The following is a 15623-nucleotide window of genomic DNA, read 5'->3' as shown; positions in this document are numbered from 1 at the left end:
GACTGGCCATCTGGCATACAGGGCAGATGCCCGGTGGGCCGGTCTCTTTCGTGGTGATGCAGTGCTTTTTAATTATTATTTTCCTCAATTTTACCCCAAGAGTCTGGCCCACAATTTAGAGGAACCAGTCTGTTAATCAATTTTGACTATAGATAGCAAAGTGAAGCATCATCAATAAATATCAGTGGCAGAGCTACATATTAGGCAAGAGTCAGTCAGCGTAGGGTTTACATCATCTCTTGCCCAAAGGTCCAGCTCACCCGTGACCCTAAAGAGGGCACATACTATAAGACAATGGATGGATGGATAGTGGTTAATGGCTTCCAGTAAGCAATACTGTGCACTCAAATATGTGATTTCATTCATGGTGTAAGCTTTTATGGCCCAATGTAAAGATGAGCGTCATACACATAATAAATATTTTATAATGTCGTGACATCAACTGTAACTGGTTGGCTCAAAGGACATTTTTAATTTGGGGACAAAGGGTTTATTCAGACTAGCACATAACCATCCGCAGTTATGTAAAGCATCTTTGGCAGTTGCATAATCTGTTCCTAATCAGAGGGGTAGTGCAGATATAGGTGGCACCGTTTCCTTTTGGGTTCATTCCAGCATACCAGTGACAGAGTCTTCTGAGCACTCAGGTTTACACAAGGTGTGTTTTACATCACATCACAATAAGAATGTTATGTTCATTATTAACCACTGACATTCACAAAATGTTTTCCCTTTGATGCATGAAACAGCCATGATTCGGTCATTTGAAGTCATTTCTACACCCAAATCAATGGCATGCAATATTGTACTAATTATAAAAAACACAAATGACATTTTCATTCCGCTTATCCATTGAAAATATTCCCTGATTAACAAACTACACGATGACGCAAATATTAATCTGGCATAAAGGTAATGTCAACTTGTGGTTAGCAGCTCTGCCTCACAGTTCTGAAATTTTGGGTTCAAATCTCAGCTCTGGCCTTCCTGTGTGGAGTTTACAACTGTTTGCGTAAATTCTTTTTTGGTACTTCAGCTTCCCACATTCCAACAAACATGCATTAGATTAACGGAAGACTCGAAATTGTCCATAGCTGTGGCTGTGAGTGTGTATGCTTGTTTGTCTACATGTGCCCTGTGATTGGCTGGCGACCAGTCCACTGCGTAAAAACCACCCCTCGCCCAAAGTCAGCTTAAATAGGCTGCAAACTGATCCATGTGCCTAATGAGGACAAGCTGTATGAAAAATGTGGATGGATTTTAAAGATATGGTCCTACTCTCTGTTAAGAGTTTTTATGTGGAACCCATTTTGTACAACGTGGGGGAAAAATACCCATCTGTGGATATATTTTATTAATTGTCTTCCAAAGATAGACTATATGGAAGCCTTCTGTACTGTTGATGCTGGAATGCAGTGCAATGTGGAGCCTTCTCATTAGTGTGCAATACATTGTGAGCTGTATGGAGAGAAATTTGTGTCTTTATTTTCAATCAAACAAAAAAGGAATTTGCAATCAAAAAAAATTTTCAATCAAACAAAAAGGGGATTTGCAACCTCAAATAAATTTTAATCAAACAAAAAAGGGTTTTCATATTAAATAAAAATTTGCAAACAAAAAAAAACATTTCAAACATGGATTTGTATTTTAATAAAATCTTTTGCAAGCATTTTTTTCGTTTTGTTTGCGAATCTGTTTTTTGGTTGCGAATCTGTTTTTTGATTGAAACCTGTTTTTTGGTTGCGAATCTTTTTCTGTGTTGTGTGGGCGGGGTCCTCCGTTCAACCGATGATAGAAGCCTTGTCATTGGTCAGCTTGGAAGCCGCTGCGACAACTTTCATTGGTCAGATAGGAATGGGGGTGTGACAATGTTCGTCTGACTATTTCCTGGTTCATTTTGTCCAGTCGCCGCCAGCATCGAGGTAAATATGACCCCCCCCCCCCCCCACTTCTAGTTTTCCGTTTTGTTTATCTGACATTTATTTATCTAAAAGCAACCCTTGATCTATCGTTTATCCGGTGATTTGTTCTAACCATTACAATTAACGTAATCACTCACTCAGCATTGCTTAGCCATGTTAGCTAGCTAGGTAACTGATGGTCCGATACATGAGTCAGTCATGAAGCTATGTTGTTGGCAGTCAAAACACAAATATACGGCTAATTTGGGATAGCTGTTAGGATGAAGTTTTTTTTTTTTTTTTTTATACTCATAAAGAAACCTTTGCATTTGTTTCACATACAGGCAGGGCTGGGAATCGAATTTATTTACACTAGTTGCTTCCCCTAAATCTTGGATGTTTGAAGTAGAGATTAAATTCGTGATAATTCTGTGATTATTATTTATTGGTCCTGGTTGTTTACTGTACGAGTCAGGTTGAAACAGAGGGGGAACTCATGCACCGTCAAAGCGGTGACATTGCTACTACTAGGATCCAGGCCACGTAACCGTTTGATTTTGGTTAGTCTAGTCATGAATCGTGATGTTTTGTTGGTACGAGAAACGGCCCAAATAAACGGCCTGCTGAGATAGCTGTTATTATGCTTATTCATGATTATTTTATTACATTACATCATTACATTAATAAAATGCTAATTATTAATCACTTATGAGAAGTTCTGGTCATTGAAATAAGTAGCCTCTGCTACATTTATTATGTCTTGGGTGTTTGAAATACAGAGGAAGTGACAGATTACGTAATATAAATACATTTAGTTCCTGTGATTGTTTCATTGTAGTTTTCCTGTTTCAATAATGTTCAAAACATGTGTCAAACATAACTTTGTCAGATTTTTTTTTTTTTTTTTTACATGTTTGGTACTTAATTCAAGCACACTTTTCTTTACTTTTTAGATGCAGAAGATGAAGTTGGTGGTTGGTCACCTCTCTTCATGAGGTGATGCTGTGGATAACTGAGCAGGGCCACAAGCACCTGCTTATGTCAGACAGAGAGCAATTTAAAATATCAATAAACTTTGACCACAATTGTGAGGTACAAATGCCAGGTCACACATTATGTTACCCCCTGCACAAACACCATTACATTTCCAACTGCTCATATGAGTGATTACCATTCCTTTAAATCACATCTACTGACTGCTATCACCTTTGATGCCAGATTTGACACAGTGTAATTGAAAGGGCAAAAAAAAAAAAAATCACATCCATTTCATATTGCGTCATATTTACCTCGATGCTGGCGGCGACTGGACAAAATGAACCAGGAAATAGTCAGACGAACATTGTCACACCCCCATTCCTATCTGACCAATGAAAGTTGTCGCAGCGGCTTCCAAGCTGACCAATGACAAGGCTTCTATCATCGGTTGAACGGAGGACCCCGCCCACACAACACAGAAAAAGATTCACAACCAAAAAACAGGTTTCAATCAAAAAACAGATCCGCAACCAAAAAACAGATTCACAACCAAAAAACAGATTCGCAAACAAAACGAAAAAAATGCTTGCAAAAGATTTTATTAAAATACAAATCCATGTTTGAAATCTTTTTTTTTTGTTTGCAAATTTTTATTTTATATGAAAACCCTTTTTTGTTTGATTAAAATTTATTTGAGGTTGCAAATCCCCTTTTTGTTTGATTGAATTTTTTTTTGGATTGCAAATCCCCTTTTTGTTTGATTGAAATTTTTTTTTGATTGCAAATTCCTTTTTTGTTTGATTGAAAATAAAGACACAAATTTCTCTCCATAGAGCTGATGATGTCAAAGCATTGAACTGATTAACTCGCTTGCATGAAAATACACAGAAATAAATGCATTGTGCTACACAAACAGAAAATGTAGCGCAAAGCTTCTTGTGAGCTGTATTAAATGTAAATTAGAAACAATGTCTTATGCATTGCAGTTCCTTTAAATTAGTCAGGTTTCCATTTTTTTAATTCATTTAAATTTTCAAGAAATCCAAAAATGAAATGGAAACAGGTTTTACGAATAAACACCGACAAAACCGGGTAAACGTCACACGTTTTGACCGGATATTACGTCACATGTACGTTTATAGTCACAAAGCAATAGTGGGATGATAAAGTAAGGTACGTATGTTTGGGGGGGGGGGATTAATTAAAGAAACGCTACGGTTTATCAAGAATTACAAAAGCAAACTCATACGATGTCATCGCACGGCGCAGTTGCTTGCTGTTCTTCTTCTTCTTTTAAATCACATCTCTATGGTGTATACTGCCACCTACAGAGGCCTCTCAATATTCGCAAAAGAAGAACAGACAGAAACAGGCATAAGTCGCATGTCCGTTTTGCGCATTTTCAGTAAATTTGTTTAAAAATTTTGAACCAATTTGTGGAAACCTGACTGTGGTACTAAACCTAAAAATAAACATCGGAAACAACAATGTCTTAAAGCACACATATTTTTTCAAAAGACAGTTTCTATGAAAGTGCTGAGAATGGTTGCTTCATGATAAGATGTCCATTCGGCTTGAGCGTGAATCTCTTGAACATTTAATCTCCCTCGTGATTCAGATAGACAATTGCATAAGAACAATGCCAGAGCACTAGACCTGCCCCACCATCCTGCCTTCATGCTGTTACTCCTCGACTGCTTGCCCAACCTACTCGCCTTGAGACGCTTGGTGCCGCCAGAAAAGAACACATGCAACTCTGCAGAACCTCCCAGGAGGAACTTGGCTTTGCGTTTATTGTGGAAGGACCGGGCATTTCATCAGCCAGTGTCTAGGCAGACTCAAGATATCTCTTGTGACCACAGTAACCAACCATTAGGTTGTGCATTCTTTTCATGCAAATTGTCCCGCTGCCCCCTCGCAGAGAGAAACAAGTTGACAACATTGGCTGGGGGAAGCTGAGCTCCTTTCTGGTATTAACAGATCACAAAAAGCTCAAGTATCTGCAGTCTGCCAAGCACATAACTTCCCGTCAGACTCGTTGGGCCTTGTTCCCGGGGCACTTTTGCTCTGTCTCATCATCCAGGCTCCCGTAATGTTTAACCTGATGCTCTCTTCCAAATGCATGATCCCTCTCTAGAAAAGCAAGACCCTGAGACCATCCCCCCTTTTTCATGCATCATCAGAGTGGCTGCGGCGGACGTCGAGTGGATAGTTCTGGAGGCACAGCGCCAGCAACCAGATCCAGGCACTGATCCGAAGGATCTTGTCCTCTTTGTCCTGATTTCAGTCCACTTTCAAGTCCTGCAGTGGTGACATTTGTCCAAGTTGGTTTGCCATCCAGTTTCTGCAACGTTTCTGTTGGCCCTGGATGGCCTAGGATGTCAGGGAGTAAGTCGCTCTGTCTCATGCGCGCACAAGGGATGTTCTGTCATCATTGCTCCGTGGGTCTCCTGCAACCTCTACCCGTCGCAGCCGTCACTGGTCCCCCTTATTTTGTCTCTGGTCTGCTTCACTCCAATGGAAACACAGTCCTAATGACCATGGTTGATGAATCTTCCAATATGGTTCATTTCATTCTACTACTCAACCTTCCCTTCACCTTTGAGACAGTGGACATCCGAGTCAACCAAGTCTTCAATGTCCATTGCATCCCCATTGACGTGGTTGCTGACCGGGGCCCCAGGTTCACATCCCAGGTATGGCAAGCCTTCTGAAAAGCTCTTGGGGCATCCTGTCTTTGGTTATCACCCCTCGACCAGTCGACAGTCTGAGGAGCCAGTCAGAAACTGGAGCCATCCCTTGCTGTGTCTTGATCTGCCATCCAGCCTGCTTGAGATTACATCTTCCATCGGTCGACTATTCCCACAATTCACTCACCTCGTCCATGGACGTTTCTCTGTTTATGGTCACCGCCTGTTGAGTGATTTTGCTATGTACATCTATAAAGATTTTTTCTTTGCAGCTTCCGTGTCCTCTACATGGAGTTCATAGCTACCTAGCCTTTTTTTTTTTTTTTTTTTTTTTTAAATCACTGAGCTCCACTTTGAATACCTGCTTAGTCTTCTTAATGTCAGATCATTGCTTCTTTGAACCCTCATTGGCTTCCTGCCTGCCTACCCTTCAAAGCCCTGCACCTGTGGACTGCATGCCACCATTCTACTCCACACAACCTAGCAACTACCCTGCCTTTTCCTATTTCTGCTTTCGGGTCCCCTTCCCGCATTCATGAACCCTGATACACAATTTTGAGTTTTTGATGAACCTTACAAGAAGGTGTGAGGTTTTTTACATTAGTGTTTATTTATAAAATTTGTTTTGTGGTCCCTCTTTTGCAATTAAGGCCTTTCATATATATATATATATATATATATATATATATATATATATATATATATATATATATATATATATATATATATATATATATATAAATTACTATTATCAACCACTTTAACATGTAATATTGTTCATTTGGCAAAATGTAAGACAGGTCACCAACCTTTTTGAAACTGAGCGCTACTTCTGATCGATTAATGCGAAGGGCTACAGTTTGATAAACACATCTGAAATAAATTTGCTCAAATTACCTTTCATAATGTTATGTGCATGATTAATAATGAATGATTTTATATTATTTATGTGAAGGCACTGATCATGTTAATCATTTTTCACGATAAGTAGGAAATAAAGCAATATTCACCCCTTTTTTCTGCCACTGCCATTTTCATAATCACATCTCCAACGTTCCTAGAAAATCACATTGTCCCATCACTGATGAGCTGTTTTTAGAACATACAGGCAGACTACTCATGTGGTCCTTTGGAGCTACTTGGTGCCTGTGGGCGCCTTGTTGGTGAGCCCTAATGTAATACAATTTATTTTTCAGCCTGATGCTCAATAGATAACTCTCGTATAATGATACAAAAGTAATGTGAATGCAACAACCATAATAAATGCCATATATACTGTGCATTGTCATTATCATACATCATGTAACTTTGCTGCAAAACCTGAGCCTACATTAAGTTCTAGTAACAAGGAAAAAAGTGAGAAGAGCACAATTATTGTTGACAAATTCAGACTACTTCTTGACCTTCTGACACCCGAGCACTGTACTTTTTTTATTTTATTTTATTTTTTATACCGACTGAATTCAAACTGCACAATATATTTTTCTGAATGTTTGTCATATTAGCGGTCACATTTTTTTTCTTTCTTTGGCTAAGCTTGTTATTGCCATAATGAAATGCCTCTGCAGACTTCCCTTAAGTGAATGAATTCACTTGAATGAAAATGAGCATTATGGACTGCAACCAGTGGCTTGTAAAAAGTAGACAAACCTCATGACTTTCTAGAGAACAGCGTTATGTAACTTAAAATCCCCCCTCCAAAAAATGTATATTAATTCCTTCATGCAGTGATTCAAGAAGACCTCATTTCACAACACAAGAAATCGAGGATTGTCACAGAAACATAGTTGTCTTTTTTGTTTTTCATCATGTCAAATAAGGTCAAGCACTGTAATTCCTTGAGGCTGTTTCCTTACTGTAGAATCCTTGTTAACACTGTTAAAATTCCAAAGAGGCACAAATCCGACAAGTTTGATGGCCCATAACGTGCTTATCTGGGAGATCTTCACATTTGTTTAATGCTGAAGGCATTCCTCAGTGAACTTTATGAGGACATATTTTTCATTAGTTGTATAACATACGGATGTATTGATAATGAGGCGCCCGGTAATTGGCTGGCAACCAGTTCAGGGTGTACCCCACCTACTGCCCAGAGCCAGCATCCCCTGTGACCCTTGTGAGGAATAAGAGGTCAAGAAAATCAATGGATGGATGGATGGTAATGAGCTTTCTTTATATTATATATTATATATTACAATGTTATAAAACAAAATTAACATATCAAACAACAAAATTTACATAATTTAGAGTAGACCATGCTGCTTGATCCCTAATAGAAAGACATGATTCACATTTTTGTAAAGAGGGAAAATATGAAGGGACACTTTAGGAAACTGAATTTTGAAGCCACTTGTAAACTTCCTCTTGGGAATGATGTTTTCCCCCCCATTTCCATTTGACTCATTCATTACCATTTTGAAATAAGAATTGCCAGTTTGACATACCTGCTGGTGAAAGACAAGAAATCATCTTGTAAACAAAAGCAGTTTCTTCATATAAGAGTTGAATAAAGAGACACCTCCATAAAGGCAACATAACCATTATCTAATACGCTTCAAATGAAGAGAAGTGACTTCAGAACCTCTTAAGGACTTGGTAGGTTTTGGGAAGGAGGATGGTTTGTATTCTGCTGTAAACAAACCGTAGATAAGAGTTAATGTTGATTTTACCTGCTAGTGAGTGAGTCACCAAACTGAAATTCCTTCATTTCATGATTTCCTGTCATGGTTTGGGTTGGGTTTTTGTTATGGTTTCTTTGTTCATCACTTCAGTTGTTTTCCTTGTTTGTCAGTGTCTCGTTTTAATGTGATCATGTTCACCTGTGCTTGTCATCCCACACCCTTGTGTTCAGCCAATCAGTTCCCTCACCCACATGTGTCTTGTCCAGGTGTCACTTGTTGTGTAATTAGTTTGTGTGTATTTAGTCACCTGTTTTCAGTTCAGTTCTTGTTGGTCCATTGCCGTTTCCACGTTTTGCAGTTTCTCCTGTCTTGCCTTGTTATTTGAGTTTGCTTTGATTTAGGACTTTTGTTTTTGTGGTTTCCTGTCTGCACCTTGTGCACCACCTTATTTTTACATAAGTAATAAAACCCTTTTTTGTTTGTACATTGCCTCGGCCTCCTCACTCTGCCTCCCCTCCACTTGGGTCCTCAATCCCCCACAAACCGTGACATTTCCACATTTTATGCTGTCATTTTTCTCATTTTAACCAAGATGTATTTGCATCACATCTTACAGTTGCTTCACATTTTGGTTTTACCAAACTAATCTTGTCAAATGTCAACACACGACAGATGTATATCGTGTGCAATTGTTCATATTGCAGTTTTTGATTAGAAGCAATTTCACAAGTTGCAAAGTTAAAAAACAAAACAAAAACAAAAACAAAAAAAAACTTTTTATTTGTACGTACAATGCCGTTATTATTTACGTCGCAATTTGTGATCATTTTCACATGACTGTATGTTATTCTACACAATGTATTAAACTAAAGGATTTTTGAAAAACTAATCTCATATATATGTTAATAACAGCCAAATCAATCATATAGAGCAAACTTGTTATTACAGTGAGGGTTCCTTTTAAGTGTACTTAGGGAATTACAATTATGGTACACCTAACAGGTGACTTAATGTAGCTGAACAAGAGTAACAACATGTTCCCAGGTGATTAAATACTATTTTGTCTTATTAATCCATGCAGTAAATACTCAAGTAACTTATATGGCAACCTCAATCCTAATAGACGGCATATATCAAATGGACAACTCATTTTCCCGCAGGAAGAAATGCATATTTGTTTTTAAATGACTACCTATACCAGTGGCGTGCAAACTACGGCCCGGGGGCCATTTGCGGCCCATCGTCCATTTTTCAGTGACCCGTGACATATGCTAAAAATGGCATTTGACTCAGTTCAAATAAAATAAACAAAACAAAAATGTTTGGACATGGTCAAAGTAAGAAGGGAGGGTATCGAAAAAACAGGTGCCATTAAAGGTTATTTCAGTTAACTAAAACTAATGAAAAAAATAAAATTCAGAAAATACTGTTACCGAAATAAAATAAAAACAAAAACGCTTTTTAAAAAACGAAAAGTGACTTGTGACTTAAACTATATTTTATGTTTACAAAACTAACTCTAACTAGCAAAAATGTCCTTCGTTTTAGTCTTTGGTACTTAATTTAATGCATGAGCCTTTGGGGATGATTTTAAATGAGATTTTTAGTAGATTTATTTTGATATAAACCGGAATAATAACGTTTGAAAGTATGTCACACAGAAGTGACGTCATCTAGCAGCAACCAATAGAAAAGCACCTTCAGACGACGTCGCTCCCATGGTGTTTTTTAAATGTTGCGCACAAGTAATACACATTTTTAAAAATAACTAATACTAATATTGAAACGAACTAAAGCTAAACATTTATTAAAGAACTAAAACTAATAAAAACTAAGAGAACCACCCTGAAAACGAATAAAAACTAATTGAAATGAAAAATTCCAAAACTACAATAACCCTCCTGATATATTACAAATAAATTATCTATTATATAAATATATAAATTATATACTGTAGCATTTTTCTAAATATGCCAAAGCACAAATAAATTGTACAATTTTGAGGACTAAACACAATTTCTCTTCATAACATTATGTGGCCCTTGCGTCCTTCTGATTTTCTGGATGTGGCCCTCAAATGAAAAAGTTTGGACACCCTTGACCTCTACATTTCATCCATCCATTTTCCATACTGTTTGAAGTTGAACCACATTGTATTAGTTGTTTTGTTCAGTTTTACTTCCCTCCCCAAAACGGAGTTGTACACGTTTTAGGCCAATACCAATGGTGGGAAGAGTTTTAATGCAACTACTATATCTTGGGCTCATTTTTTTAAGCACAAAAGCCTTTTCATATCCACAATAGTTTCCTGGAATATTGAAATATTTCTTGATCAAATTTGAAGGAAATAGACAACAATGTACAAAACCCAAGTCACTGAGTATCACCCATTCCTGGCTTTATGTTATCATGCTTTCTGTCTTAACATCATTGTTGAACTTCTGCAATCTGATCTCACAGAATGAGACAACCACAGGAACAAGCCAGCGAGGAAAGACAATACAATAGGAGTGTTTGTCCAGGACAATGAACAATCGCCAGGGCCATTTGAGGTCTGTTGACTCTGTCTTGTGTTGCAACTACCCACTGCCCACTTATTTATTACTGACATTAGTTGGCATTTAGAATAATGTCCTTCAGTGGAGTAAGGACATATTAAATTCCTCACAGAGATGTTTATTTTTTTCCAAGTGTAATGCGCTGTCACGGTGCCTTCATTTGAATTTACAATCTTTTGGCCATGCCCATTTTCTATGTGTTACATCCTGACTATAGGAGGAAACGTGGGTGGCGCGGATGAGTCATCCCTCATCTGGGTTTTGAGTTGCTGCTGCTGCTGCTGGTTCTAGCGCAGAGAGGTGAGTCAAGCTCCATATCTCACAGTGATGTCACAGTTGTCGCTGCTCTCTCCCTCACACACAAATACTTTTGGTATTTGTGCATCCGCAATGTTTATTGAGTTTAGTTACAACAGTCTGTGGAGCGTCTTATCTCCCACCCCCCAAAAAAGGGCATTATTTTTGAGAGTACAGTGGTTTGGCAATGGAGTGGGAATTGTGGCAATGGGCGGGATTTGCAACTCCCCCCGCATCACATTATTGGGATATTTTGCCAGTGATACCAATAAAGATACTGTTTGATGATATGTAGCTGGAGTACATACAGTATGATTCACTCCTCATAAAAGATACAAGTGTGACTGTATATACTGGGTCATTAGATAATATAATACCCAAATCTGAATTATATGTATTGATTCTGTTCCATGAGAGAAAACTTTACAATACACTGCAATGTTTTATTCCACACTCATGTGGTCCATTATGAGTAGGGATATCGGAGCTAGTTGTATGCCAGAGAAGTTATGTCATCAAATAGAGGGAGTGAACGTGTGATACATTGCCCTACCAATGGGTAACTTGTCACACTATATGGGATAAGATGTCACATTGGATTTTGCAACTAATAAAAATTATCCTTCTTCTACTTTGTCTGTTTTTTTGTTTTTTTGGGGGTTTTTTTACAGCCAGAGAAATTGTTAATCACTGATCATGAAGATTTACCATCGTCATTGACCAAACTTTAACATAGTCATGATTTGGGTTGGGTTTGGGTTCGTTTTTGTTTTACTTCTGTCATGGTCTTGGCTCGGGTTTAGTTTTTGTTTAGTTGATTTAGTCACAAACCCCATACATAACAAACATAAAATTTTATGAAATACTGCAATTGGCTGGCAACCAGTTCAGGGTGTACCCCACCTACTGTCTGAAGTCGGCTGGGATAGGCTCCAGCACCCCGGTGACCTTTGTGAGAAATAAGTGGTTAAAAAAATGGATGGATGGATATTATGAAATAGATTAAAGTTCTTAGGAACTACTGCTGGCATATAGGTCATAGCTCTCAGTCTCACATGCCTGTTTTGCTTCCCTTTAACTGGACATTTGAGATGAAATTGAATTTAAAAATAAAAATAAAAAATTGGTTCGTCATGAAACTTAAACCAGTCCTAATAAGTGAGCATATTGTAGTTCCAACAACTGAAAAAAATCAATTTTTAAATAATGAAACAAAACCTGGCAAACTAATTTCCTCACTCTTCAGACTCATCATCGGAAGAACAATTCTGGCATACGAAAACAGAGTTGCCAGAGGTGCATTTTCATTGGCCCATTCTTTGCATATGTGACAACAAACCCCAAAATGACTGAGGCAAATTACCATGTTGGTTAAAACTTCCTCTCGTTTCAAGTTCGCTTAAAACAGAGCCGTGACTGAAGAATGACAAGATGTCTGAATCTTTCTTCTAACGAGCCCACATAATTTGCTGCTAGAATTTGTCTATGTACGATGCCTGTATCAAAATATATGAAGTTGAATAATTTTACTTTGGGTTGTGCAAAACATAACTGTCACTCATCTCAGCCCACAATGTGCTATTCTCTTCTCAGACAGTACAACCCCTGAGCATCTATACGAAGAAAACTAGTATTCCATTTTTTTTTGCTGCGCCTTCTGGTGGAGAAGAAAATTGCAATGTGACAATTTACCCGTGATACAACTAGCCCTGGTCTCCCCTACATTAGGCTATACCTCGAGGGACAAACACACAATGCGGTTATCAAATGGGATTAATTTTTCTTTATATAAAGTTGAGTTGAGTTGAGTTGAGAATACTGACATACGCTCTTTGTGTGAGTACTATAAGGCCTTCTGCCAGCAGTCCAGACCTGTCTCCCATTGGAAAAGTGTGCCGTATTATGAAACACAAAATACGACAACAGAGACGCCAGGACTGTTAAAGCTTAAGCAGTTCGGGTCCTCAGTTCCTAAATGCGCATTGAGTGTTGTTAAAAAGAAAGACGATGTGACACAGTGACACATAGGCCGCTATCCCAGCTTTTTTTTTTTTTAAACGTGTTGGAAGCATCAAATTCAAACAGAGTGAATATTTGCAAACTGTTTATGAGTTTGAAGATTAAACATCTTGTCTTTGTATTATATTTGGTTGATTATAGATTGAAACGGATGCAAATCACGTTATTCACTTTTTATTTATGTTTTAACATAATGTCCCTACTTTGGCTGGCAACCAGTCCAGGGTGTCCCCCGCCTACTGCCCAGAGCCAGCTGAGATAGGCTCCAGCACCCCCCGCGACCCTTGTTAGGAATAAGCGGTCAAGAAGATGGATGGATGGATAATGTCCCTACTTCATTCGAGCTGGTGCAGTTTTTTTCCAAAATTATTTCCTTATTTATTAGAAGTATATTTAAGTATTTTTTCTTTCTTTTTTTTTCCCCATCAAGCATGTTTTCCAATTTCTGCATGAGATGGACGACACAGTTCAAGCTGAAATCTACCAAACAGTGGTACACAGGTGTGCTCAAAAAGGTGATTTAAAATAAATAAATAAATAAATAAACAAATAACAACTAAATACAAAATAATGAGTCAAACCACATTGATACCGAAGTCCAACATCACAGTCCACAAACAAAAACTTGAATCCGAACAAAAATATTCATGTTGATTTTGTCATGTTCTTGTTTGTTCTCATTTTCTTAAGGCACACTTGATTTGTCATCCTGTTGACTCAGTGTGGCAAACTTTTGAGGAAGGTACCGCCCACACTCTTGCGCAAAATGTTACAGATGTTCTTTCAAGCTGCGAACATGATGACCTGTTCTTATTTCATGAAGTGACTCATCATTAGATAATTTACAAAGGTTACATAACTGTACTGTACGTTCCCAGCGCTGCTTCCGGTTTGTAACTGCATATTGCATAAGTCATTATCAGTCTGCGCTAATATTAAAATATCTGGATGTTTGGATTTGCCAGTGGCAATCAGTGCGTCCCTTGAGACCCGCACCTACACCCCACCTTTACTATTTTAATGAACAGTGACTAACAAATAGCCGACAGATGTTTTTCAAATTGCAGTTGTGTGTTGGGTTTACTAATATAGTTCAGTACTGTACCGCAGTCTTCGTCATCATGTCCAATACCTTTCTGCTTGCAATCAAGGGCATGCTGCCCCCTTTTGGTGACTAATTGTAATGTCTCACATCCATATAGCTTGTTGAACGTACAGTTTACAGTACAGTAAACACTACTGTTAATTTAACAACGTAAAAAAAATAACAATACCAACATTTAGGCCTAATCCCCACAACCATCTTACTGATATGCACTGATTTAATCTAAAGTATGAGGATATGATGTACAAATGTATTATGGTATATGTCTATGAATTTCATGTACATATGTTGCAGGCAAATGTACACATGTCCAAGGACACTTGTATACATGACCAGGTTTATATATTTTCTTTTGGAAAAATATTAACCTATTATTGTATCAATAATGAAATAAGTCTAAACATACAACGAATAAGGGGGACTAGATAAGTTTCAACTTCTTCCTACTCCCTTTTGAACATGTAAACTGTGACTAATGATGATTGTATAAGGTTCTCATTTTTTTTCTTTTAAATTTTTATTTTTTTTCTGCTACTTGTTTATATGTTCAATAAACAAATCAAATAAAAAAATCTAATACTAAATTTGAAAAACACAAGCAAATATTTAGAATAATACACATTCTGATACAAATCAGCTTTTATACAGTATATATTCTTCATGTGTTTTATGACTACATATATATATATAGTGTGTACAAGACTATCCACTAAAAATGTGTCCAGTAGTCAGCTTTTGTTTTTGGTCCAAGGTCGCTTGCACCATACAGTATTTCTTATTGTTGTAATATCAAAGCATAACCCTTATCAAATAACTTAAATAACAGTAGAATGCTGGCAAATAAAGTCAATAGCAAGCAGATGGGTTTACCTTGGAGCAGTTTTATCATCCATCCATCCATTTTCTTGACCACTTATTCCTCACGAGGGTCGCTGGAGCCTATCTCAGCTGTCTATGGGCAGGGTACACTGGTTGTCAGCCAATCACAGGGCACACAGAGACAAGCAACCATCCACACTCACAAGCACACCTGGGGACAATTCGGAGCGCCCAATTAACCTGCCATGCATGTCTTTGGAATGTGGGAGGAGACCGGAGTACCCGGAGAAGACCCACGCAGGCACGGGGATAACATGCAAACTCCACCCAGGAAGGCCAGAGCCTGGACTCCAACCCGAGTCCTCAGAACTGGGAGGCGGACGTGCTAATCAGTCATCCACTGTGCCGCCTCACAAGTACCAGTACCTTGAAATAAGGCCGGGAATCTACCTCATATGATACCTGGTATCGGTACTCGCCCATCCATACTTTTCTCCAATCCTTAATGAAAAACTAAATGTCAAATTTCCAAGCAAACGTTATCTATTTCATTTATTTATTTTTCTGACGTAACTGCTTCAACGAACATGTCATTTGGAGACTGATTAATGGTCAACCACTACTACAACATTCAG

Source organism: Festucalex cinctus, chromosome 1, assembly GCF_051991245.1.
Source record: "Festucalex cinctus isolate MCC-2025b chromosome 1, RoL_Fcin_1.0, whole genome shotgun sequence".
Classification (NCBI taxonomy): domain Eukaryota; kingdom Metazoa; phylum Chordata; class Actinopteri; order Syngnathiformes; family Syngnathidae; genus Festucalex; species Festucalex cinctus.
Note: the sequence above shows the minus strand (reverse complement) of the source record.